The sequence below is a fragment of the Malaclemys terrapin genome, chromosome 3 (genome assembly GCF_027887155.1).
Source record: "Malaclemys terrapin pileata isolate rMalTer1 chromosome 3, rMalTer1.hap1, whole genome shotgun sequence".
Lineage (NCBI taxonomy): Eukaryota > Metazoa > Chordata > Testudines > Emydidae > Malaclemys > Malaclemys terrapin.
In genome coordinates, this window is record NC_071507.1 from 9047629 (window position 1) to 9075223 (window position 27595).

Here is a 27595-nt window from a genome sequence, read left to right on the forward strand (position 1 = left end):
TATTCTATGATTGCAGCACTGCAGAGATTCTAGGTGGTACTTAGCCTATAAAACTGTGAACCTTATGCCAAGGGTCTCTCCAGTCTGCAGAACTAGGAGGGCACAAAGGTGGCTTAAAACCCTAGAGGTGCAGCACAAAAAACCTCACCGCCAGCATGTTGCAAATTCTGATTTTAGAGGATTAAATGCAGAAAGAAACTTAAAATCTAAATGCTTTTGTCACCATTTATGCCCTTTGCTTATCTTTTGTATTTCACTCACCTTGTTGGACTTAAATTTCACTTTGGTGGGCATTGGACAACAGTGCCGGAAAGAGAAGCTGTGTGAGGTTTAAAAAAAAAAAGGTGATTCTAACAGGGGACATTGGCCTTTGAATGGAAACTACAGGCCCAGCACTGCCCTATTTGGCCCAGAACCAAAGCTTTCTAAGGCCCGTAGTTCTGAGGGAAGCTGTAGACTTCACAGCAAGAAATGCCGAATAAAAGAACTGGGTGGGAAGCAGTGCAGGGGAAAGTTGCAGTGTGAGTGAAAGATATCAAAATCTTATTGACATTGAACTTAAAAGAAAGCATGAAAAGAAGCCTGATAATAATCTGGTGATGCTCTTTAAGCATCTACCTCTGGCGTTATTATTGGACTCTCAATGGGTTGCTCCAAACCAATGATTCTTAATGTTCCTACTACACCTCAACCCCGATAGAACGCTGTCCTCGGGAGCCAAAAAATCTTACCGCGTTATAGGTGAAACCGCGTTATATCGAACTTGCTTTGATCCGCCAGAGCGTGCAGCCCTGCTCCCCCACCCCCCACCCCCGGGAGTGCTGCTTTACCGCGTTATACCCGAATTCGTGTTATATGGGGTCACATTATATCGGGGTAGAGGTATATTATCTTGTGTAGGAACTTGTGTCACCCTTACACCTTTCTGCAAACATAGGAGATAGATGAGGATCCCAATAAAAGTAAAGGAAGCCAAATAGGACCCCAGTCAGATCACCTGCTAAACCATTCGCCACGTTTTCTCATTTTAGAAACAAGGGAAATAAAACTGAAAATGACAAAATGTACTGTCTGGATTTCGCAGCTGCTGTCCTTTGACAGTCGGCTTATTTCTGCGCCCTGGGGAGAATTCAGTTACACATAAAGATAGGAAATAAGATTACACCTCCAAGACTTCAGTGTTAAACATTTCAAGACCAAGCTGGCTACAGTTTAGCAGAAAACGCAGTAGCTTTCTCTTGACTGCTTTATGAAAAACAAGTTCTATCATCCCCTGACCTCAGACATAAATCCAAATGGCCACATTAGCCTAAATTAGTGGTCAGGATAGAGCCCCATTTGTTCCCCTTGGAGTGCATTAGAATTTTGCCCATTACTTCAGTAGGAGCCCACCCACAGCTGTCTCTTTGGTTTTATTGTGGAAAGATTTTTTTAAAATGCAAAATCTATGTTTGATCTTTCATAAAAATAAACACAAAGATGAGAGAAACTTAGAAAAAGCAGCATTTAACCCCCCAAATCCGAGAGGCGAGACGGTGATTTGGATTGCTACACGCTCCCACACGGTAGTTAGAAAGCCTCCCCCTATGCTCTTACTTGGCTACACAGACTTGCATCTTGGGAGCGTAGTAGTAAGCAGGGAAATAGGCTTGCTTATGCCCACTCCTGGAGCAGCTGGGCAGTAGGTCATGGTGGGTAGGATTTTGCAATGGGAAGAACTTTCACTCAGCACCTCACCCCTTGGTGCCACAGTAGGTGAATCCGTAGTAAATTACTATGGGTAAAATTTCAAAAGTGACTTGGGAGCCTGTCCCGCTTTCAGAAGTGACTTGGACACTTATACACCTAGATTGCATTGGAAGTTGGTGAGATTTAAGAGCCTACCTGCCTAAGTCACTTTTGAGAATGGGACTTAAGGACTTCTTGAGAATTTTATCCTGTAACTCCAGGGAGATACTAAGACTCGGGGAGGGATCTGAGCCAGACAGCTTCCAGGAACTACTCCTGAGACAGTGCATCTTATGCACCACGCCTTGCTCAGGGCTGGTCTTAAAACCTCAATCTGGCTCATAGAATTAAATAGAAAGCAAGAGCCTTTCTATATATATTTTTTTAAACTATCCTTTAGAATTTGAGAGAGAACTCTGTCCCTGTAATAGAATCCTCCAGGATCTGTCCCAAAAACCTGCACACAAAGGTTTAGCATTTGCTCCCAAAGAAATGTAAGAGCATATTCTCAGTTTTTTTATTGGCTTCATTCTCGTTAAATTGTATAGGACTCTCTCCCAAGAGAAAACCTTTGTAAATACGTACAGAGAAGTTACAGATGATGTGCTTGCTTTTTCCATGTCGTCACTCCAGTTTTATGCCATACAATGTGCTGAAATCAGTGGAGTTTCACTGGTGTGGATTTGATATAAAGGAGTGAAATATGAGGTTCATTGTGCCAGATTATGCCAGCATTACTCACATTGAGTAGCACCTTACTCCTCAAGGAGTCCCATTGAATACAGTGGGACAACTGGTAGAGTAAGCTGTTACTCAGTGAAGGTAAGAATAGCAGAATCTGACCCTTCCTGGTTATTCATTTAAGGTTGATTACTTACAACAAGGAAACAAACGTGAACACAACATATCACTATGCAGTTAATCATTGCTGACCGAACTAATCCTACAAATAATCAACAAAGAAAATGGTAAAGTCTTCAAAAGAATGTCCATTTAAATAAGGAAAGAGATTTGACTGAGTTTGGCCCACCGCTGGTAGAAATTAATATATCTGGGTTGCTCCCTGGGAGGCAGTGTTGCCTAGGGGCTAGCACTGGGACTCAGAACACCTGGGTTCTATTCCTAGCTCTGCCACTGGCCTGCTGGATGGCCTTGGTAGGTCACTTCATTGCTCTGTGCCTCACTTTCCCCATATGTAAAATGAGGATAATGATACTGGCTTCCTTTGTAAAGTGCTTTGAGATTTGCTGATAAGAGCTAGGTTTTATATTATGGATATATTTCACTACTACTATACACGGACTCTTACTCAAATTCAGGGTCGGGGGCCGGGTTCAGTGAGTGGAGGGTTAGGAGATGGTAAAGATGACTTCCAGTTTCTCATTGCAACACACTGTTGTTCAGCATTTTCAGACAAGATACGCAATTTATTTTTCAAAAAAGTAGCTTGACTGTTGTATGGACAGGTTCCCAGTGTTTCTTCTTGTGGCCATTTTTGACACACCATATTCAGGAATTCCTTCTTTCTTAATAAATGGTTGAACCACAGAAATGCTACTATGGGATCACATGTAATACATGAAGGAGTCTGTATAAATATAAATATATATATGGAGATATACCTATCTCATAGAACTGGAAGGGACCCTGAAAGGCCATCAAGTCAAGAGATCAGGACAAACAGCTCAAAATCGGGACAGTCCCGATTTTATCGGGACGTCTGGTCACCCTAGTTCCCATTGACTACGTGGAAATTGTGTCAATGTATTTGAAGGCAGAATTTAGCTCAAGCTCCTCCCTGATTCTCTGTTCACACTAAAGCTAATCCACTTTAGAGCCCGACTTTCGGGTAGGGCTCAGTCTAATCTCCTCTTTTGTGCATGCAGCTTTGCTCCTGCAAATGCTTGTGTCTGCACTTTTGTTTGCAACTTTCGCTGCAGATGCAAATATTAGCAGTTATACCTGACCTACTGATATGAACAGATTCTTATACGCTTATCTACCAATATGTATCTTGCGTCTGATGAAGTGGGCATTCACCCATGAAAGCTTATGCTGCAATACTTCTGTTAGTCTTAAAGGTGCCACAGGACCCTCTGTTGCTTTTTACACATAGAATGAATATCAGAGGAAAACTGTTCATGAATATGCAGAGAGAAATAGAGGCCAATGGTGAAAATCTGTCTTACCTGTCCTAGGTTGTCCAGTAGAAATCAACCATCCCAGGTAAGCAGATCTGATTCTGCTTAGTAGACGGCAGTGGAACATAAATACACTAGCGCAGATATTGCAACATATAAAGGCCAATTTTCAGAAGTAGCTTCTTATTCTAATCTTGCATATATTCATTCGCATGCACAAAATCAGCATTGGCCCACGCACATGGACATTTGCAAGTATAAATCACTGCCCGATTTAAATGACCCAATACTTGTTTCGGTAAAAAGGGCCTGATCTTGACCCCACTGTAGACATTGGCAAAGGTCCCATCGATTTCAGTCGTGGCTCAGAATTTGCATGGGCAAAATTGGAGGCTGTTTCAAAGCTGGCCCCTACTGGTCAGCCATCCTGGAGTTGACTGCTGGATGCGAGAGGTGGTTTAAGATTTACCTGGTTTACATAAGTGGAAAGAAAAATGAGATGGCAACTTAAAACATGGATTCTTTTCAAAATGTAACCCTAGGAGTTAGTACAATTTAAAATGAATTAGCACAGGCAAGATGAAATTGTTCAGCACTTAAAGAGTTTTACCTTTTCAGTTGTTGGGCTTATCTGATTTTCTGCAATAGGAATCTTCAGTTTCTTATTTACCCTTGGGAGGCATTAGCTCGTACCCTCCTAGCCGGCAGAATCACTTTAACATTGACAGGGAGGGAAGAGAAAAGTGTTGGTAAATAGCATGGGAGATCAAAAATCACTATCATCGGATGCACTTCTCAGTGTTAAAGCACTTTAAAGTATTCTAAGTCTGACTTTTCTAAATGGGTCACTCCTTTCTAAATCACATCTATTCTACCATTAGGCTTGTTTTGCCAGGAATGCAGAACAAGAGTCATTCTGAATGGAATCGGATTAATCTACCCAGCACAGCACTTCCTTTTTCACTACCCACTAATTATTAATATTCCTCACTGTAGATAACGTTCACTTGGGACCTGATTCAAAGCCCGTTGAAGTAAATGCACATAATCCTATTACTATTCCTGGGTTTTGGATTGGGCCCTCCCAGCACTAAACTGCACTAGACATTGCACTATCCAAATAGGCTGGGTTGGAATATCATTTTTCTAACTGGAGTAGAACCAAGCAGCTATTCGTACAAAAGAGAGATTGCAGAATTAATACACCTCAGCTGAAATTAGTGACCATCTTCCTGTGTGGGTGTCACAGCTCCAGTCAGATACCCGCTTCTTGGCCACTCATCAGACTGTTTGAGGGGATCCAACAGCTGGACCCTGTGTGTTTTAAGCCTCCGGGGTCTGAATGAAGCACAGACACTGCTGTTGTTGTAAGGCTTGTTTTTGGCTTTTGCCATTTGGTTTTATATAAGTGGTTGTTTGCCCTCTGTGTTTGACCCCCTTCGTGTTCACCAGTTGCTGCCCTTTTTCAGTAAGAGCGGGAAAATTGTGTCATGTGACTTGGGAATAGACTGCCTACTAACAGGAGAGCATAAAAGCCCAGCACGCCCTATGAAGCGTGCTGTCCATCCCAGAGGCCGCCCAGTGTCTGCAGAATACCATCAAGAAAGAAGATCAACTTACCTGTTCGTGAGTCCCTGATCTGGTGTCGTTGTTCCTAGTCCTCGTCGACCCGTCTGTGGTGTTCTTCATCGTGGTCCTCTTCCGTCCCTGTTCCACCCGAGGCCCCGATCCTGTTATGGCATGCCTGCTCCCCTTCTGGTATCCCTGTGAGATGGTGATGTACAGTTTTACCTGTTTATCTTGTTAGCCCACTTACAATTTGGGGTCCTGGCTTCATGCCAACTTGTGTGTTAACTACCAAGTTATTTCAATAAATCTTCTTGTTGTTTGCACCCCATTAGTGCTCTGCCTTTGGTGGGAAGGTCTGGGGGTGAGGGAAGGGGTTTGCTACCAGTGATCAGATAGAGATCAAGGGGTGCTTGTAGTAAGAAGGAAGGGGGAATTTATTTCCTGGCCTCTCCTCCAACCCAACATTGTCTTGGGGCCTTGTGATGGGGTGAAAAAAACCCCTCTAGAGAGGAAGGAACAGGGCCCAGACTGGAAGGGGAGCTTTAAAGGAGAAGAGCCAGTGGAGGAGGGCTGAACCTAAGCTCTGCAAAAGGAGCACAGCTGGGAGGGCCCCTGATTATTGATGGTCTGCCTGACCTGCTGGGGAAAAAGGACTCTGGACACGTGCAAGGTTGGAGACATTTTTCTTTGATTTATTTTGTTTGTGTGTCCTCGCTTTTCCTTCGTGTGTGGGGAGGCTGGTAGGAAGGGATCCAGGGAGGCTGTTGCATAGCAATCCAGCATGCAGGACTCAGCTGCCTACCTTTGGGCCTCAGATCAGAGCCTGGTGGAGAGATTAGGCCTGGGATCCCCTACCCACCTCTGCTGGGGCTGGAGGCAAGAAACCTAGCTCTGAGACTAGGGATGGGGACTAAGAGCCCATATCCCACAGAGTCCTGGCTGTGGCTGGGTGAAGCCTGAAGCCCCTTGCTGGGCAGTGGAACTAGCATTTGTTGAACTCTTTCCATACCCTGGAAGGGATGGATACAACTTGCAGCCCAGTCGGAGGAATGAGTCTCAGAAGGGGCCGGGCCAGAGCATCTATCGATAGGGAGCGCTAAGAGACAAGAGTACCTGTCACACCTTTGCCCGACCACTAGGTGGCACCTGTGGAGAGCAGATCCCTTCATAGGCCTGAGGCTCACTTTTGGGTCTCGTTCCCCTCCTGTAGAGCTGGGGCCATGTGGCCCACTGCCCAGGCTCTGGAATCAGTACTGACCCCCTCAGACTCCTTCCTGCAATGTACACACTGTCGCCCAGAACCTCCGTCGCGTGGGTGTTCTGGGTCCACAGGTTAACTCTTCAAGAGCGCGTAATAAATGTAACATGTAACCACGACAGACTCTTCACCGGATTCTAAATCACCTTGGCACTTTACTTAATTGCACAAGAAATGCACAGATCTATACAACAATAATAAACCCTGCTTGCATTTCCCTGCCTCGGTTTCCTCACCGCTCTTTGGAGTGGGGTCAGACATCCGGTTTTATCCAAAGGCTTTGTCTTTTTTTAAACATGGAGCCCTCTCTCCGCCTCCCCTTCTGACTTTGGGTGGTCTATACGCTGCTTGTCTCCTGCCCAAAGCTTCCTGTGTGGCTTTGTGCATCTTTCCCCTAACCCCAGGGCCGTCCAGAGGATTCCCGCCCAAAGCAATTTTGGGGGCCCCTTCCATAAAAAAAGTTTCAATACTATAGAATACTATATTCTTGTGGGGGCCCTGCGGGGTCTGGGACAAATTGCCCCACTTGCCCCCCCCCTTTGAGCGGCCCTGCCTGGCCCACCCAGCCTCTGTGCTTTTCAAAGACTAGCATCAACACCTTGGTGTCTTTGTCCTGCACTGAGGTATGTACAGTTCTCCAAATGCCATCCACTTGTTGATGGCATGTGAAAACTGCTTCTCCCAGCTTCACCCAACTTCTCTAAAGCATTGTGTGGTGCTCACTCCCATCTGAATAGGCGATTGTTGAATTCTAACAACTCACCATTGTATCTGGTCTGAGAGACATGTGCCCAGCCTTGCCAGCAATGGTAGAATTCACATACACAGAAAGGCATTCCATGATTCAGCAATTTCATCGTAACGTCTCAATATCAACTAGAATTGATAAGATGCCCAAATCATGGGCACAAAATATCGTTCAAGGACTTCAGTAGTTTGACTATTGTTGGCAAAACTGGCATAGACATTATCATACTTAAGAGTACCATAACTAAAACTGCTGTGGCCAAAAGCATCATCTTCTGCACAGTTAGACTTATCCTAGGAAAGACTTTCTGGGATAGTTTGTTTTAAAACAACGGGGGAAATAAATAGTGGAAAAGTAGCTGTAGGAGAGATGGGTTTCAGTCCTTTAAAGTACAGTTCCACTGTGACAAATGGAGTGGGTCAGAAAATGAAATTTTCAGTGGAAGTAAACACCAAGTTTTGGGTGGAAAAAAATCAATGTTTTAGGGGGGAGATTACTTACTTTGATTCTGAAATGCCGCCCTGGTGCCTTATGGGAGTGTTTGTAGTTTGGATCCCTCATGCTCCTATTTTTTTCTCTAGCCTTGGCTCACTGCTCAGATTAAGTCTTCAAGTTTCATTTCAGAGTGACTTTTTCAGTTTTCAGGTGATCAGTTTTTTGATTGAAAAGTTGCACTTTCTCCACAAAGCAGACGCTTTTCATGAAAGTCTGTGTGTTGTTGAAAATCTGGTTTTCCATTGGGAAAACACTCTTGATGTAAAACTTTCAACCAGCTATTGAGAAGAGTCGCTTTGTGAAAAAAGGCACCTTGATGTATCTGCTTCCTTTGTACAGTCAGAGTCATAGCTACGTGCTTGTATGACCAGTGGGGTTTATTTTGAACCATTGTAAGCCCTGCAGAACTAAACCAGGAGTGGGAGAGTGAAGTGGATTCTCTTCTGGCTTCTGTGTTGTTAGAAACATTGCCTAAATTCTAGTAGTAGGCCAGGTGTGCATTGTGTATCTTGCATTCACTTTGCACAGGTGTAAAGGATTCCACAAAGTGCAGGACACCTGAGAGTCAAGTTCAGTAAGTCTGGAACCCCATGCTTCAGCAGACGCTCTCATTAAAGGATTTTTAAGGGTATGTTGTGCTATGGGAATCCCTTAAGCCCAGCTTAAAGGGCCACTTCATAATTCCCCCGGTAGAGGAATCCCCAGGAGCAAAAGCTGTTCCCTTCAGTGTCTGTATTCAGCAACACAGAGGCCACTGTGTGGTTATTCAGGCCAAGAAAACTGAGGAGGAGATGAAATTAGAAGCAAGCCTGCATAGTGACAGGTCAACTAATGGATTAGTCAGTGCATGGAGAATTTATTTGGAGTTCCTTCAGTATTTAGTCCTGAAGACGTGCCATAACGTTCCTTTGGGAGATTATTTTAAAATCCCAAGGAATGTATGCACTGTTCTTGTGGTATAAGTCTTCACATGCTTGTGCAGTCCGCTTTTCAAAATGCTGAAGGAGTGGGTGATATAAAGAACTTCCTTTCTATTGAAAAAAGGCAGTGCTGTTGCTTTTCTTCAACTAGAAATAAGTTTATTCTGTTTCCACCTCTTGCTCCCCCCGTAGCCATTTTGCACAACAGCTTTCATGAGGCTCTCTCATTTCACGTCGTGATCATGTTTCTCTGCCAAAGCAATGCCACACTTCCCATATCATCACATCCAGGAGATGAGTTTTGTTTGTTTAAGCAGGAATAATTTCTTCAAAATCAGGTTTAAAACAGTTTTCCGGACCAACTTTGGTAATCAATTTTATGCCGAGTTTAAGACAGACAAAGGCTTAAAGTGGACTTAAAGCCTTTGAGTAACTTCAACCAAAAACATCACAACCACTTTGAAGTGGCAATGTGCATAAAATTGAAACTTGGATCCTGAATATTCACAGTAATTATTTCAGTCAGATGTGAAAACTAACTTCATTTTACAATTTTCTTGCTCCAGCAATAGAATATCAAATTGCAATTGTAAAATTGTCATTAGTGGTCTATGGACATCAAAACTCCAATAATGCGATTGCATATCTCTGGAGATGGTGCAGCAAAGTCAAAATGCTTTGAAACGACATCAGCGGAAGCCCATGGAGAGAATAGCAAAACTAAACAGAGTAATGTCAATTTACAAGTCAAAATCCTGAGATGTAGTTACAACCAAAAGCACCCCTGTATTCACAGCCTACACATTGTTGTAGTAATCTTTGTGCATAATACCAAATAACATTGATCATCAATATTCTTGTGTAATGTATCTACAAAATGTGTATTCAAATTTATGAAAACAAGCTGAAATGATCATACAACGTGTTTACCAGACAAGTCTGGGAAAAGGGTAAACCAGTTTCTCAAAGACAAAGGACAAGCTGATGCGTCTTGCCAGGTTTCATCAAAGTTGATTGGCAATCACTGGTCAAGTGGCAACAAAGAGGGGCAGGAACAGATCGATCTGCATCTTAGCAAACAACAACATGGAACCTCTTTCACCACGAGACTCCATGTCTCCATCCTCACAGCTGGAATGAACTTTATCCAAGGATAACCCTTAGGAAAATGCATTTCAAAGGGTGACTGGACTATAAAGTGAGGGCAAAAACACCCCAGGATATCACTCTCTTTTATTTATTTTTTCCCACCTAAGATGACAAAGGAACCAGCCTTTTGACTTTGGGGGGAGATACTGACCTGATGTTACTGAGAACCTATGGTAAGGATTTTATCTTGAACCAAGTCTAGCTTGCTAAGTTTTAGCCACTAGGAAGCATTTTATCTTTCTTTCTCTTGTAATCATTTCTGACTTTAATACCTTGTACTTGTACTCATTTCAAATGTATCTCTTTGTAGTTAAATAAACTTGTTTTATTTTTTAATTAAAACCAATCCAGTGGTGTATTCAAACTGAACTTCAGTTAAAGTAACAAACTGTCAAATATTCACTCTTTATGGGGCAATGGACCAAACCATCTGAACTGCCCAAGAGAGGGTTGGACAGTGCAGGACACATGTTTTGGAGAAAATTCAGGACCGGGAGTGTGTTAGGGTCCCTCTGCAAGAGGTAACTAAGGTCGGCGGAAGCCAGCGTGTGATTGGAGAGTTACCAACAGGCTGCTGGGGTCAGAGTTGCTGGACCAAGGCTGCAGCTACACACAGACACTCAGGGTGTGACCTGCACGCTGCTAGGCTGTTTGTTGGGAGCTACAACAGCAAAGCCTGGTGAGGCAACCAAAGTTATGGGGCAGGCAGTGACACAACCCCTTGCTGGCCTGAGTTGCACCCTAGAACGTATCCTCTGGGGTCGGCAGTTATTGACCTGTGCCATGTAACTTTAGCTAAAGCAGAAGGGGGGTTCTTCTGCGGGATGGGAGGAGAGGTGGACAAGTGACAATAAATAATAGTCTATTGCAAAGTATAACAAGATCTTCTAAGACATATCCACAAGTATGTCAGGCTAAGCAAAGACTCTCAGGTCATGAATGCTAAGTTAAGCATGCTGTCAGTATACCTTGCTTTCATATCTTTATCTCACTCCGTTTCAGATACTTCTTACTGTTTAATATGTACGTGAGTGTAAAAGCAAAGAAGGGGAAAATCCATTAAGAAAATTCACTAAAATGTTGGCTTTAAAATTAGACTGGGGGATTACAAATTACTCTGATTTTTTTAGTAAACTAAGCAGCAGGGCCGGCTTTAGGCCGATTCCCCGGATTCCCCGAATCGGGCCCTGTGCCCTAAAGAAGAGCGCCTAACTTTTTAATTTTTACTCACCCGGCAGCGGTCCGGGTCTTCGGCAGCACTTCGGCAGCGGGTCCTTCACTAGATCCGGGTCTCCGGCGGCATTTCCACGGCGGGTCCTTCAGTGCCGCAGAAGACCCAGAGCGAGTGAAGGACCCGCTGCCGAAGACCCGGACCGCCGCCGGGTATTCGAATCGGGCCCTGCACTTCCTAAAGCCGGTCCTGCTAAGCAGTGTTGGTCCACTTCATAACCGCTATCAAGGGAGAAGGACGTCAAATACTCTTCAACAGTTCTGCCAGAGAAGGGAAATGATCCTTATTAAAGTTTTTTTTTTTTAATTTATTCTGGTTTTACTGGACTCCATCCAGGATGAACTGCTTTAATGAGCCTTGTCAGAGAAGCAAGCTCTATCGCAAGACAGAGGAAGAGTTTACTCTCAAGAACACAGCTGGAGCAATTCCACTAAACTCAGAGGAGTTTGCACCATTGTGACAGATCAGAATCTGGCCCACACTCTCTCTCATTATAATGCAACAAGCGTAACTTTGGCAGCAAATAAATAACTTGCACTCTGGTGTTCTGGGCCAGAATACTGAATGGAGATCAGAGGGCAAGCCTGCTGACTGTAATTTTAGAGAAATGGTGAGATTCTTGTAACCCCAACTGCCAGAGCACAGCAATGGTGCTCCTGTGTGCTAAAGCAGGGGGGCTGCTAAGACTCCAGTGGTAAGAGAATGTTATTTGCAAATGGCAGAGGCAGCAGTTTATGGGTATATTTAGCAATTCACCTTGGGCTTGATCCTGCAAGGGATTGAGTGACCTAATTCCTACAGCCTGTGCGTAGGTATGTTGAAAGATTGGGCCTAGATCGAATGCTCTTAGAAATGGATTTTGGGAGTCACACCACGGACGTGAGCCTCCAAATCTCTTGAGCACACAGATCTTCAAGGAATTCATCCTCTGAGTATCCACAGAATGGGCCACTCTCTTCCTCCCTTCCCCTGTGCTTTCCAGCCCACTGTCCTGGTAGCACAGCCCCTCTCTGTATCAGAAATATTACTTAGATACTTGCAGCATGTGGGAGGGGTTACTTGGCTCCAACGGGAGGAACTAGTCTTTCACCTCTCCATAAATTCTCAGCTATCATATGGCCCCTTGGAACACCAAGGAAGCTACTGCCTGAGGGACCCACTTCCCCTATTCCCCCCACCCCCAAATCTCCTCTGCCAGTGTGATCTCCTCAAAGAGAATCTTCCCCCATGTTTTCACGACTGGAGGCTGCACAAGAAAAGGCTCAGGTTAGATACCAGGAAAGGCCCCTGTCAGAAGTAGAGCTGAATATACTATTGTTAAGGCTAAGTTTTTGTCACCGATATTTTTAGTAAGTCAGGGACAGGTCACGGGAAATAAACAAAAATTCACAGCAGCCCATGACCTGTCCCTGACGTTCACTAAAAGTATCCCCGACAAAAGGGGTTGATGTGGCTGCTGGGGTTCCCAGGTCCCCCAGCGATGCGGTGCGTGGGAGCTCCAGGGTCCCCTCACCCCAGGCAGCTGGTAGCTGCAGGGTCCCCCACCAGATTGGGGGCTAGGAATTGCAAGGGTGGGGCTGGCTGGGAGCTCCAGCCCCAGGGCAGAAAATGTCCCGGAGGTCAATGGAAGTCACGGATTCTGTGACCTCCCGTGACATAATTGAAGCTTAACTATTGTTGGAGATGTTCACAGACACGAGTTCTAGCCCCGAAATATAGTTGCAATCCAGAAGTACAGCTGAGTGCGTGATGCTGAATGGCCAGTTTTGACCACAGTAAGATGGCCCATTTCGCTCCCCCTTCAAGTCAGTGGTGAAAGCTAGCACTGACTTGCGTAGGAACAAGCTCCAAGTGATTCTCTTCCTTTCTAAATGCTACAGGTCTAGCGCTGCCCTCCCATACCCCTGTACGATCCCAAGGGAAGTTGGTCAATAACGTGGGCATGCACAAGTTAGTCCTGTTGTTTTTTGTATTTCAATCAAATTAGGCAAAGCATCCATGTTTTTCCTTGGGTTTTTATTCTGCACTTGCAATAACGGCTTAGACTCTTACCTCTTTTTTTAAATAGTGTGTTTTAAAGTCTTCCAGTTATTCTCAGTTTCCTATTTCAGTTTCCCCACTGACATGAATGATTTGAGCAGACAAACTGTATTGCTCTAGGTAACCAGCTTGCTCATCAAATGCCATGTGTGATTGAGCTAAGTGACTATTATGATTTCAGGACAACACTAAGTGCTAGAAGCTGAATAAACTTCACACTCTAAATTTCAGTATGTGAAGGCTGTTTATGCAGGACAAATACCCAATGGAGACTGACTGTTCTAATTTTTAAAATCATGGAAGGCTTTTGACACTTGCAGTATTAATTTTCCAGTAAGGACAGTGAGTCCTTAAAATAACTGTTTAGCTAACCTCTGTATGAACTGGCTCTGCTTGTTACTACTAACATTGAAAGTACTCATTGTACTAATGGATTTTGGCTCTTCTCTGCCGCTTTACCTTTATCTTTTAAGCATTGACTTTATTATTTGAGAACTGCTATTTTTTCTATGTGAAAAGATAAAGCGTGCATACTGATAATATTAGCTACCATAGCGCTTTAGCATTTCTTCCTAGAACAGGGGTGGGCAAACTATGGCCCACGGGCCGTGTCCGGCCCCTCAGAATTTTTAATCTGGCCCTCGAGCTCCCGCTGGAAAGCTCCCAACCCCGCTCGCCGAAGCAGCGGCATGTCCCCCCCCGCCCCGTCCAGCTCCTACGCATAGGGGCAGCCAGGGGGTTCCACATGCTGCCCCTGCAGCTCCCATTGGCCAGGAACCACGGCCAATGGGAGCTGTAGGGGTGTCTCCTGCGGATGGAGCAGTGTGCAGAGCTGCCTGGACAGCGCCACGCCTCCTTGTAGGAGACAGAGGGGGGAATGCTGCTGCTTCCAGGAGCTGCGGAGGTGGCGCCTGTGGACAGGGCAGTGTGCAGAGCCACCTGGCCACACCTCCGCGTAAGAGCCGGAGGGGGGACATGCCGCTACTTCTGGGAGCTGCTCGAGGTAAGCGCCGCCCGGAACCTACACCCCTGAGCTCTCCCCCCACCGCGCCCCAACCCTCTGGCCCAGTCGTGATCCTCCTCCCACCCTCCAAACCCCTTGGTCCCAGCCCGGAGCACCGTCCTACACCCCAAACGCCTCATGCCCAGCCCCACCCCAGAGCCTGCACCCTGAGCCAGAACCCTCTCCCTCTCCTCTGCATCCCAACCCCCAATTTCTTGAGCATTCATGGCTCACCATACAATTTCTATACCCAGATGTGGCCCTTAGGCCAAAAAGTTTCCCCACCCCTGTCCTAGAAGCACATAACTGCTGAACAATAATGCAAATACTAATTGCTAAATCTCCGGTGCCAATGTCTTTAGCCTGACCTTTGTTAATCTTGATACTCAAGGATCTGAAGGCCAATGTATCTTGCAAACCTATATCCCAAAATATTGTATGCAAGCAGCTGTGTTTGATTAAAAGTCTTATGCTGGCAATATATTAATAAATTATTTGTGTGAAGATATAAGTGCACTAAATATTTCATCTACATATTTTAGATCTCAGCTCTTCCAAGTTTTAAAGTTCAGTTTCAACACTGAGAGCTGCTTTTGATGGACATATTTAATCACTTCAAGTCAAGTCCCCTGCTTGGTCTATTAAGACTCGCTAGCTGCCTTGAAATCCTAAAATCCCAACTGAACCATAAGCAGCAGGTTTCAAACTAATTTCCTGACTTCCTAGCAGTTGAAGTGGAGGACGGGGGGAGCCGTCTGCAGCTGAACTAAGCCTGGGATTTATATTATGTATTTATGCAATTAGATTTCATTGGATTTTAAATTCTTTAGAAATTCTTTAAATATGTTTTTTTCCAGAGGACCTGTCGGAGCATAAACAACTGGACAGGAACTCTGAAAAATAAACGCATGTGCCAGAATAACTTGCTTTTGAAATAACTTCTGTAACATTGTGTGCCTTTGTGTTGTCTTCTTAGTAGAATTAGGTGTGGGGTTTTTTACGATATAGAGGAAAAATCAGAATATCGTTCTATAATGGGTGAATACGTAGCTGGCTAAGATTCATTTTAGAACCACCTCTTACAGAATGAAAAGGATTTGAGGCCTAGCATGTCTAGAGGCTAATCCCAAACGCCCCAGTGGCTCTACAGTAACCAAAACTCTATTTGTCAAGCAGAAACTATATCAGTACTAGTACATTGGAAAAAAACGATGTTTTCCTGATATATTTGAGAGATTGGCTTGTCTGTTTGTTTGCTTTCAGTGGGCATGAATGTCATCCTGATAAACGAGTCTTCTACGAAGTTCTTCTAGATGTAAAACTGAATACTTGGTGCTCTTTCAAATGTTCTTTGTTAACCAGCAAATGTGGTACTGAAGTCTTTTTAATCATATGCTTGCATTCTGTGTGTGTATATGTAATATGCACTTTACCTATGCCCCTTTCTGAGTTTAGAGTGCTTGACTTTATAACCACATTCTTATAACATACCATTTTTTAAACAAAATATAGCTCCCTGTATCTTATTTAAAAAACTGGAAAAAATCCTAATGCCACCATGTGGAACAATATCAGCCTGCTGTGTAGGTCATCAGGAAGACTTCAACCCAGGACCTTTAGACCCACAGCACAAACTTCTACCACTGAAGTTCAAGGAGTAATGGTAGTGGTAGTTGTCTTCTGTGGGAAACCTCCACTAGAAGAGAAGATGGAACACCGTGCCCTGCCAGTAGCTTACCATAGCTATTTGCTAGACCTAGGGGAATATATGGAATCAGAAATCCTGGCTCTGGAGAGGAGTGTTGTCAGGTGGATCACCAGCCGAGCCCCATGTTTAGATTTGGTCGTTTGGTATAAAAGACAGCGTGGCTCAATGGGTACTTGAGTGTGCCATGGTAGAGAGCTGTCTTCTATTCCTTGCTTTACTAAAAGTGACCTTAGGCAACCTCTGAGGGGGGAGTGATACTTGTCTACTTTCTAAAGTAAGGGTATGAGGCTTTGCTCAATAAGAGCTCTGAAGTGGACAAAGCTACTAACATTGGTCAGTGCACGAGCTGAGGTGAGAACTCATGGTAGTTTCCCGGCTCATAATAAAACAGAGCTTCCCTAAGGCCACACACAGGAACTGTTGGCTTGCCTGTGTATAGACCAGAGAGTTTCCTCAGTCGGGCCTGGAAATACATATGCTCAGTGCAGCTGAACTGTTCAGAGATCTTAAGAACAAGACTTGAAAAGGCTTTCTTGAACAGGTACAAATAGTGATTTTTTTCCCAAAGACTTATTACTTGGTGAAATCTGGGCGAATTTTATTGGCCACAGTAAAAAGACACCTCTGTGAACCCAGCACGAACTCTCTGCCAGATGTCCAGTTCCTTCTCCAAAGCATCAAGGCGCTAGAGCTCTGCCAAGAAACAGTATGAAAAAAATATAACTGTGGCAAAACTACCTACTTTCCCCTTGCTTTAGTCTGAGAAACAGCTCGACCACTTTTGCTGAACGTTTTCCAGAACATTTAGACCAAATGGTTAAAGTTTGGCAAAGTCACAAGCAACTGAAAACTGGATTTTATAATTGAATGTGTTAAGCAGTGGTGTTGCTACAAGTTCCATCTATAGTAAGATAGAAGTGTTCCTGTTTGGCAGAGAGAGGCACCTAGAGTACTTGGTGTATGATTTTGGTATGTGCTCTTTAAAGAACTCCACATTTATTGAACCACTTCAGCTATGATTAAGCACTTCAATTTCCAAAGTGAGTTAAACAGCGTTGTAGCAGTGCTAGGCAAAGGTCTTCGGTTTGCGAAGTCTGCAGCTGCAGCTTTCAACCCTGAGCCGTGCTTTCTATGAGACTTGCCTATCTCGTTCTAGATACAGGACATGTTCAATGCCCGTGCTCATTTCAGGGGTACAAATAATTCAGGTAAGTGACAGGCTCACAGATGCTGATGCTGTCAGCTAGGAAAACTTTGTTACTGACATTGGGCCAAATCTTCCATGACTTTCTCATAAGGCATGTACATTGAGTGAAAGTTTTCAGTGTTAGTAAGGCAAGCAGAAATTGGCCTATTATTGTCACGTCCATTTTAAAAGACCCTGCTACGACCCCATGGAATCAAAACAAGCACAATCCTTTCAAGTGTGCCTCGGCCCCCTTCGACCAGAGTCTAAAATAAAGATGACTATCCCCAGAACCGAATGGCTTCTACCTGAGGTTATGATGGTAATTCCAGAATAGCTGTTTTATCTGCAGCTATAGAGCTGGGCCAGATCCCATAAATCCAAACCACAATATTTCTGTTTAAAGCGACAAAGTCCCGTGGCACCTTATAGACTAACAGAGGCTACCCCTCTGATACAAACAGAAATATTAAGTATCACTCACAAATGAAAGAGGGTAAAATAGCTTTGAAATCTTCAAATGAAGCAAAGTATTGAGATCCTAGGGTTGGAAGTGGGTCAGTAATAGTGTCTTGCAGTTTAAAACAGCTCCTTTTTAAAAAAAAAAGAAACCCCTTGCTCCTTAGGAAACTACACAACCCTGCCTGCAGCTCTTTCTTATTAGTTTTCTTGCTTTCATCTTATTTTTTCTGGAGATAGTTTAAAATGCACCTTTCCCTGTAACTTAGCAGAAGTTGTGACATATGATAATACTAAAACCCTTTTTTTTTTTAACTGGAAAAAGGCAGAAAATTCATAGAATGCCACTGTGCTCCATGCCTAGTTATTACAGAGCAGTAATTGATCCAGCAAATATGCAGTCAGTCCACAGAATATAGCTCCAATGTTTGAACATCATTGTTTTACTTGGTCTAATAAACATTAGCAGTATGTAAGAGCTTTTGAATTTAATTTTCTGTATTTTAACAGTGTGGAATGCTTTTTCGGAGGAAAAATGTGATATCTTCCGTTGTTGCATGCAGAGTTGTTGCCTTATTGGCCCTAAGATATTAGAGAGACAAGCTGGGTGAGGTAATATCTTTTATTGGACCAACTTCCGTTGGTGAGAGATGAGGAAGAAGAGCTTGCTTCTCTCACCAATGGAAGTGAGTTCAGTAAAAGATATTACATCACCCTCCTTGTTTCTCTAATATCCTGGGACTGACAGGACTGCAACAACACTGTATATTTTCTTGCTAACATTTTAAAGGAATGCTGTGGCCCCTTTAAAACCATATACATGAAGTTGATGTCTCAAGGACGTTGGATTTGTGATGTATGCTGGTATTGTGGACTAAAAATGTTACTATCCACTTGTGAGGCTGATCACTGAGCTGGTTGGGTATGTATATGGATGCCAGACTGTGATGTCAGCTTTTGGGGCCTAGCTGCACACTGATATTGGCACAGCAATCTGTTTCCTTTATGGATGCGTTAGCGTCCTCACAGAGCTGACCATGGCAATGACCCACGGCTGATATCAGTAGCTATGACTTGGGAGGGAAAGGAGGGCTTATGTTCTCATAGGGGCTGGGGTAGTTAGCAAATGTAAGGATGCGATTGTTGACCCCCTTACTCTCAAAGTAGCACCATTGACTTCAATGGAGCGATCATGGAGTAAGGTACTACTCAGCAGCACCGGGAGTATCCCAATCTGGCCTTATACAGACATCCAACATGTCACACCCTGTCAGGAAGTTTATACTATGTTTTTAGGCCAAACCATTGTTTATGACAAATGTATTTTCAGGAAGATCCAGCAGAACCCTGTCTTCTAACAAACCTAAAATGGCTGGGTAGATGTCTGTGTTGACACTCTGGGTATGGCTACAGTGCAATATGAGGGGTGACCGCAGAATGGGTCCACAGACCCGCACTAGCCTGGCTAAATAGCAGTGTAGTTGCTGTAGCATGCTGGGGACCCTGGGTATGTACTCGTGGTTCTAGTCTGTGCCTTTGCAGCTACACCACTACTTTTAGCAGCGCTTGTGCAGGTACGTCTGCCCAGGCTGCAATCACGCCTTGAACTGCAGTGTAGTTACACTTAGGCCTGGTCTACCCTGGGGGTGGAGCGATCTAAGTTACGTGAATAACGTAGCTGAAGTCGACGTACTTAGATCGACTTACCGTGGGGTCTTCACCGCGATGAGTCGACTGCTGCCGCTCCCCTGTCGACTCTGCCTGTGTCTCTCCTGGCACTGGAGTACAGGAGTCGACGGGAGAGCGCTCAGGGGTCGATTTATCGTGTCTAGTTGCTGCCCGCCAATCCAGTGGCTAGTGTAGACATACCCTTAGTCAGAAGTGTATCATATGAGAGAGAGAGAACAGGCCATTTGTGACGTGGAGAGCAGTTACCACTTCTTGCAGTGAACTCTAAAATATACTGAAACTCACTGTATGAAAAGGAATCCTTTCCTTTATGACACTGAGACCAACACTACATTTTAGGGATAGGAAAAATATTGGGGTAGAGTCTGATCTGCTACACTGGAGCTCCATTGAGCTCCGTCTTCTCACACCACAGCCAACATCACAATAAGGTGAATTCTGCATTTCTAATGTAAGGTAAGGCATGGCATAACCTCCTCTGCACTGTGGGCAAAGAGCCTGTGAAATTTCATTTAAAAATGAAGCTTTCATTATTGTTAACATCTAAAACAACTGACCTCCCATTTATTAAATGCTGTTTAATTAAAAACTGGATTAAGTGATTTAGGGCCTGAACCAATTCCCCCAATGTTATTGAGAATATTTCCACTGACTTTAATAATTGGATCTTGCCCCTAAGTTTAACCCATTGGAAACAGCAAACAAATGCATATTCAGCTTGTCCTGCTAATCACTCATTTGGCCCGCAGTCTGGAAACTGCAAATGTGCTAAAGATTAAATACAGCTTTGTCACTGGACAAAGAAATTGCAAGCCAGGTTCTCACCAGTTGCACATTAATAAAGTGGGAATGTATAACTACGTCTGAAGTAGGGTTTATAGCAGTCTGACAGTCAGGGCTGAGAGTGAGTTAGGGAGACTTTTTTTCCCCTCTAGGTTACTGGTTTTAATCTGAAACCAAGTGAATGAATCTTTATCTGATTTTTCTGAAATTAGTTGGTGTTGAGGTCACTGTCCTAGGCTAGGTCTACACTGGGGGCGGGGAGAAATCGATTTAAGATACGCAAATTCAGCTACGCAAATAGCATAGCTGAATTCGACGTATCTGATCCGACTTACCCCGCTGTGAGGATGGCGGCAAATCAACCGCCGCGGCTCCCCCGTCGACAGCGCTTACTCCTACCTGGGCTGGTGGAGTACGCGCATCGATTCAGGGATCGATTGTCGCGTCCCGACAAGACGCGATAATTCAATCCCTGAGAGATCGATTTCTACCCGCCAATCCAGGCGGGTAGTGAAGACAAGCCCCTAGTTGACAAGTGACCGTGACACAAAAGAACACCATCACCGCTGCCACCAACTGCTGCCCTGTGGGCACTCCTAGCAGAGAGGCCAAAGACCAAATGACCATGGAGGCTACACTACCATTCAGGCTAAGTGGCGGTCTCTCCAAGTCAGGGTTGAGGCATGTTGCCAAAAAGGGTGGGAAAGCTTGTGCGGCTGCTCTGCTCCCTGCTTATTTGTTCCATGTATTTGGCAACTTTAAACTGTACTGCCCCAGGAGCAGCTGTGGGGGGTGCTGTGACTCAGACACGCCTGTATCAAAATTACACCAGCTCCCAGCGGGTAGAGATTTACTCCTGGCCAATAGCAGCAGTGATTGAGTACCGTCCCGCCCCAGTGCTGGCTTAGCTACTGGGACCAATGAGTCCTACGGCCTGCAGCTCCTTTATGGAGCTGTGAGCACAGGCGTGGTTCACCACCCTCCTTGACACCTGTCCTTCTGCGGCATCAGGGAGACCCTGGGGTACATCTATCTGGAGTGGACCAGGTTGTAGCTCAGTGGTTTGAGCATTGGCCTCCTAAATCCAGGCTTGGGAGTTCAATCCTTGAGGGAGCTACTTAAGGATCTGGGGCAAAATCAGTACTTGGTCCTGCTAGTGAAGGCAGGGGGCTGGACTCAATGACCTTTCAGGGTCCCTTCCAGTTCTATGAGATAGGATATCTCCATATAACTAGGGCAGATAGCAAAGTTGCAATCTGTCTCTTGGAGAAGAATGGAAGGGATAGTACACACATTCTTAGTCCTATTTCCTTACTTGGGGGGGGGGGAGGGGCTGTGCTGTGATCAGTGTCATTTAAAGCATCTCACCCCGTTTACTAACTCAAATATATCAGACAATGCTGCGTCGAAGTAGCAAAGCTGACACATGATCCTCTGTCGCCCTGTGCTCCTTGTCTCAACAGAAGAGTCCCAAAGAAATCTCCAGGCTTGCTTCACTGGTGAGAAAAGCCTGAGCCGGGAAAATCTCCACAAACAAACCCTGCCCAAGGGACTTGCATTCCAAAAGAGAAGTTATCATTTAGTATGGCTGAGGAAACAAGGGCCCTGAGGCAGGCCCCACTGGCAGGAGGATCAGGCCCCGGGTTGGGAGCCATGAAAACCAAATGAGAGTGGCTGAAATCTCAGAACGGAGAGGTTGCAGTGCAATCATGGGGAACTAGAACTGACGCACCAGGTTGTACAGAAATAGACTCTTGGCGCTAAAGGATTTAGGTGCCCACCACCTCATATTGTTGAGCATCGCCCTCTAGTCTATCAGTGTCTATGACTGGTCTGCCACTCTGACCCCTCTGCCCTGCTCGCTCCTGTTAATTCACTCCACTGTCCAGCTTCCTGGACTCCTTCACCTCTCTCTCCTACATGCCATAACCTGCCTCAGCCATGCCCAACAGCTACTTCCTCTACACCAAGCCTCTCAGACCTGAGGGGCTACGGAGAAAATATCATCTCCCTTCAGAGGAGGAAAACGGATAAATAGCAAGAGAGAGCAGTAGAAATACCAGAAGGGAAATGGGTCAGTGGTGCTAGTAGCCGGCCTCTTGTTTCCTCAGCCACGTTAAAAGGATAATTTCTCTTTTAGGATGAGTCCCTCTGGGAGGGTTTGTGGAGGCTCATCTCCAGTCTTGATGATTGTGTGGCTGGATGGTCCAGTGGACCAGGCACTGGCTCGTGACTCAGGAGACCTTGTTTCTAGTCTCAGCCACTGATTTCCTATTGGACCTTGGTCAAGGAATTTACTCCACTCTGTGCCTCAACTCCCCATCTGTAACACTGGGATAATACATCACAGGGGTGTTGTATAGATCAGATCCGCTAAAGATTGTGAGGCTCTGTGATGGGTTATCCATGGCACACAAGGCAAAGCAGGTTGTTGGGGCAACTAACTTGGTAGGCTCCATCTTGATGGAGCCCAGCTGGGCACGGGCAGGCTGAGCTTGTATGAAGCCAGCAAGCTGATGACAGAAGATGGCTGCAGGGGAAGTAGTCTTCAGTTGTTCCCTGGGATGAGGGAGTTTGGGATGGTAAACCCAAAGGAGGGGGCCAGAAGATATGAAGGAGTCCTGGGAAATCACAATAGGGCCTGGGAGCCAGTAGACAGTAGTTGCTGGACAAGGTCCCTGGGCTGGAACTCAGAGTAAACAGCAGGCCCAATTTCCCCTACCAGCCCTTGGGAAAGTGGTACAGACCTAGTCTTGGCCCGGAAGACAGTGTAGAGCAGAGGACAGAGTGGGATTTTGATACCCTGGAAGGGGAGAACTATACAGTGAATGGGCTGGAGTGCTGAGTCATGAAGAGGGAGCACCACGAGTCTTGGAGAGCAAGGGGGGCATGTGGTGTGACCAACCATCGAGAGGGGGCGTCTGACCAGAAAGGAGCTAACCCCCAGATGCAGCCATACGGCAGGACCTCAAGGGTGAGCAATAAGCCCCATGACAGGTGCTCAAAAACTGTAGGGATAGAACTTGTTTTTAAATAAACTCAGAGAAGCATTGTAACTTTCTTTTAGCTATAATTCTTGTCCCAATAGAGCCAAAGCCAAGTCTGCTTAATGCTGTTATTTTCTATCTTCCCATAAGTCATATTGTATTAAAAGGAACAGCTTTTACTGCAGAATACAAACTGCAAACAAACCTAGTAGGGAAAAGGAAACGTATTTCACAATGTACTAATTGTGGGCCATTCTGGAGATAGCACAAATATTTAGTACTGACTAATATCCTTTCCCTAGACTGTACAAAGTCATTATAATGAATGATATACCCTTCTGAGTGTCTGTGCATTATGCATGTTCTCTGGACAAGTTGTGATCAGGACCATGAATTATGCCAATTTATTATGATTAAAGTGATAGTATTTAGCATTTATATAGCACTTTATATTTGCAAGGGGAATTTTAACTAATCCTTGCAACACTCACATGTATTCAAGTGTTATCACCATTTTACAAGTGAGAAACAGGGCTGCCCAGAGGATTCAGGGGGCCTGGGGCAAAGCAATTTCAGGGGCCCCTTCCATAAAAAAAAATGTGCAATACTATAGAATACTATATTCTCATGGGGTGGCCCTGGTGAGAAACAGATTCAGAGGTTAAGGCCCAGATCCTGAAAGGAATTTAGGCTCCTAACTCCCACTGGCTGAAATCAAGGAGCCTAAATACCTTTGAGGATCTGGACTTGTCTCTGACTTCAGAAGGCGGTGTCAGAGCCAGGATTAGAACTCAGTGTCCTGGTTCCTTGATCCATCTGCTAGATCATGGCACTTCATATATCTCCAATTAAGAGTTTATAAAAATGACTGGGCTTGGGGAATGCTGGAATCTTCTGGTGTATTCCAGAACTCTCCACAATAACCACCCTGCTTCCCCGGGGAAGTTAGTGTGAGAGGACATGGAGCAAAGAAAAGGAAGCATCACATCGGAACCAATTATGAGGCTAGCTGATGCTGTTGGCTAGCAGTTTCCCAGAAGTGGTTTTTATGAATTAACCCTTTGATGGGTGTCATATACCACAGTTAGTTCTTGGGCACTTACACCTCCCCCTGAAGAGCTTCGGATCCTCAAACTCCATATCCACATGACATGATGCAACCTTAAGCCCCACAATCGCAGCTGGCCAAACTTTTAGCCACTCTGGACTTTAAAAAAAAAAAAGGGGCAGATGGCTTGATATGGGGAAACCCCCTGAAATAAAGCTACTTTCTATGAGTCATTGTAGTCCTGATTTGCCAAACCCTTCAAAGAATTTTAAACACACACACAGACTACCTTTATCTCAAGGGCTCTCCTTCCCATTAGCTTAGTCCACCTTTTCCTTTTTTTAAAAGCTACTCTGGTTTTGTGACACGTAGCAATGGCTTTCCGTGTACCTATCCTGCAGAATCGAAATTTTAAAAAGCAGCTGTAGCCTTAGGTAAAGATTTTGGATGCCTCATTTTTCAGTCCTTTATCCCGTCTTCAGGATACAGACACTCCAGAAGAAGGTGGGGGGAACCTCTTGTGGCCCATTATGAATAATGGGCCAGATTCTATGCTGCAGCAGGAGACCAGGCTAAGGGGCTAGAAAGACGACATTAAATCACTTATTCATCTCCTTAATTTGCACAACTACCCATTGGCTGTTCTGAGCTTTTGAGCCCTGGCCACACCCTAGCATGCCACTACAGTGGGGGGCTTACAAGTTAGTTTAAAGCTGCCTGCTTTGGCCCTAACCATCTTGCGTGCCACATGCATTGGAGAATTCTCCAAGAGGCCATCCCTCTTTACTGTTCCCTTTCAGCCCATTAATCCTATATTGGTAATGAATAGGGCAAATGTGACAGCAAATGTGAAAAATCGGGACGGGGGTGGGGAGTAATAGGAGCCTATCTAAGAAAAAGACACCAAAATCAGGACTGTCCCTATAAAATTGGGACATCTGGTCACCCTAGTAGTGTATCAGGGAAGAGAATCTCTCTCAACATTCCAACCTTCCTCCCAATCCTGGGAAGTCCGTGATTAGTTTGTGTCCTGAAGGAAGAGGATGTGTCCCCCTTAGGCCTGGTCTACACTACGAGTTTAGGTCGAATTTAGCAGCGTTAAATCGAATTAAGCCTGGACACATTCACACGGCTAAGTCCCTTTTTTCGGGCCCTTTAAACCAGTTTCTTTACTCTACCTCTGACGAGGGGGATTAGCGATAAAAATCGGCCTTAGCGGGTCAGAATTGGGGTAGTGTGAACGGAATTCGACGTTATTGGCCCAGGGAGCTATCCCACAGTGCTTCAATGACCGCTCTGGACACCACTCTGAACTCAGATGCACTGACCAGGTAGACAGGAGAAGACCCGCGAACGTTTGAATTTAATTTCCTGTTTGTCCAGCGTGGAGAGCACAGGTGACCATGCAGAGCTCATCAGCACAGGTAACCATGATGGAGTCCCAGGATCGCAAAAGAGCTCCATCATGGACCGAACGGGAGGTACGGGATCTGCTCGCCATATGGGGAGATGAATCAGTGCTAGCTGAACTCCGTAGCAGTAAACAAAATGGCAAAATATTAGAAAAGGTCTCCAAGGCCATGAAGGACAGAGGCCATAACAGGGACTCAGAGCAGTGCCACGTGAAAATTAAGGAGCTAAGGCAAGCCTACCACAAAGCCAGAGAGGCAAACGGAAGGTCCGGGGCAGAGCCACAAACATGCTGCTTCTACACGGAGCTGCATGCCATACTAGGGGGTGCAGCCACCACTACCCCAACCGTGTGCTTTGACTCCTTCAATGGAGAAACACACAGGGAAGTGGGTTCGGGGTACGAGAAAGATGAGGATGAAGATAATGTAGATAGCTCACAGCAGCAAGGAAGCGGAGAAACCGGTTTCCCCAACAGCCAGGATATGTTTATCACCCTGGACCTGGAACCAGTAACCCCTGAACTCACCCAAGGCGTGCTCCGAGACCCTGAGGGCACACAGGGGATCTCTGGTGAGTGTACCTTTGTAAATATTACACATGGTTTAAAAGCAAGCGTGTTTAATGATTAATGTGCCCTAGCAATCGCGGCCAGTACAGCTACTGGAAAAGTCTGTTAACGTGTATGGGGATGGAGCGGAAATCCTCCAGGGACATCTGCAGAAAGCTCTCCTTCATGTACTCCCAAAGCCTTTGCAAAAGGTTTCTGGGGAAGGCTGCCTTATCCCGTCCGCCATGGTAGGACACTTTACCACACCAGGCCAGTAGCACATAGTCTGGAATCATTGCATAACAAAGCATGGCAGTGTATGGTCCCGGTGTTTGCTGGCATGCAGACAACATCCATTCCTTATCGCTCTTTGTTATCCTCAGGAGAGTGATATCATTCACAGTCACCTGGTTGAAATGGGGCGATTTTATTAAGGGGACATTCAGAGGTGCCCGTTCCTGCTCTGCTGAACAGAAATGTTCCCCGCTGTTAGCCACGCGGTGGGGGGGAGGGGTGAAGTGATCATCCGAGAATTGGGGGTGGGGGTGGGAGAGGGGTTAGTTGGGTTTGTGCTGCATGTTAACCTGGAAATCGCAGCCCCTCCTTTTACATTGCAATCCCATTTTAAATGGCCAACCCAACAGGTGCTTGGTATGGGAAATGAGGGTGCTACTGTTTGAAACCATTCCCACATGTTAAGAAGGTTAAAAAAGCCAAAAGACTGTGGCTTACCATGGCTGCCTGCAAGCCAAAATCTGTTGCCTGGCACTGCGTGCGTGATCTCTCACACCAAACCGGCAGGCCCGCAATATAAGAGGAAAAATGTAACCTTGTAATGAAAGCACATGTGCTGTGTAATGTGAACAGCAAAATTTAACGTTAAAGAATGTACCCATTGTTCTCTAAAATGTGTCTTTTTTAACCACCTCTCCTTTCTCTTCCACCAGCTTCAAATGTTTCTCCTTCACAGAGGAGAGTGAAGATTAGAAAGAGAAAATGGCGGACTCAGGATGATATGTTCTCGGAGCTCCAGATTTCCTCCCACGCTGACAGAGCACAGCAGAATGCGTGGAGGCAGTCAATGTCAGAAAAGCACAATATGAACAAGAGGAGAGGTGGCGGGCTGAATCACGGGATGAACAGAGCAAGTGGCAGGCTGAAGATGATAGGTGGCGTCAGCTTGCAGACAGAAGGCAAGAGTCAATGCTCCGGCTGCTGGAGCATCAAACTGATATGCTCCAGCTTATGGTTGAGCTGCTTATGGAAAGGCAGCAGGAGCAGAGACCGCCGCTACAGCCCCTGTGTAACCAACAGCCCTCCACCCCAAGTTCCATAGCCTCCTCATCCAGACGCCCAAGAACACGGTGGAGGGGCCTCCGGCCACCCAGTCACTCCACCCCAGATGATTGCCCAAGCATCAGAAGGCTGGCTTTCAATAAGAGTTAAAGTTTTAAACTGCAGTGTGTCCTTTTCCTTCCCTCTTCCCCCACCCA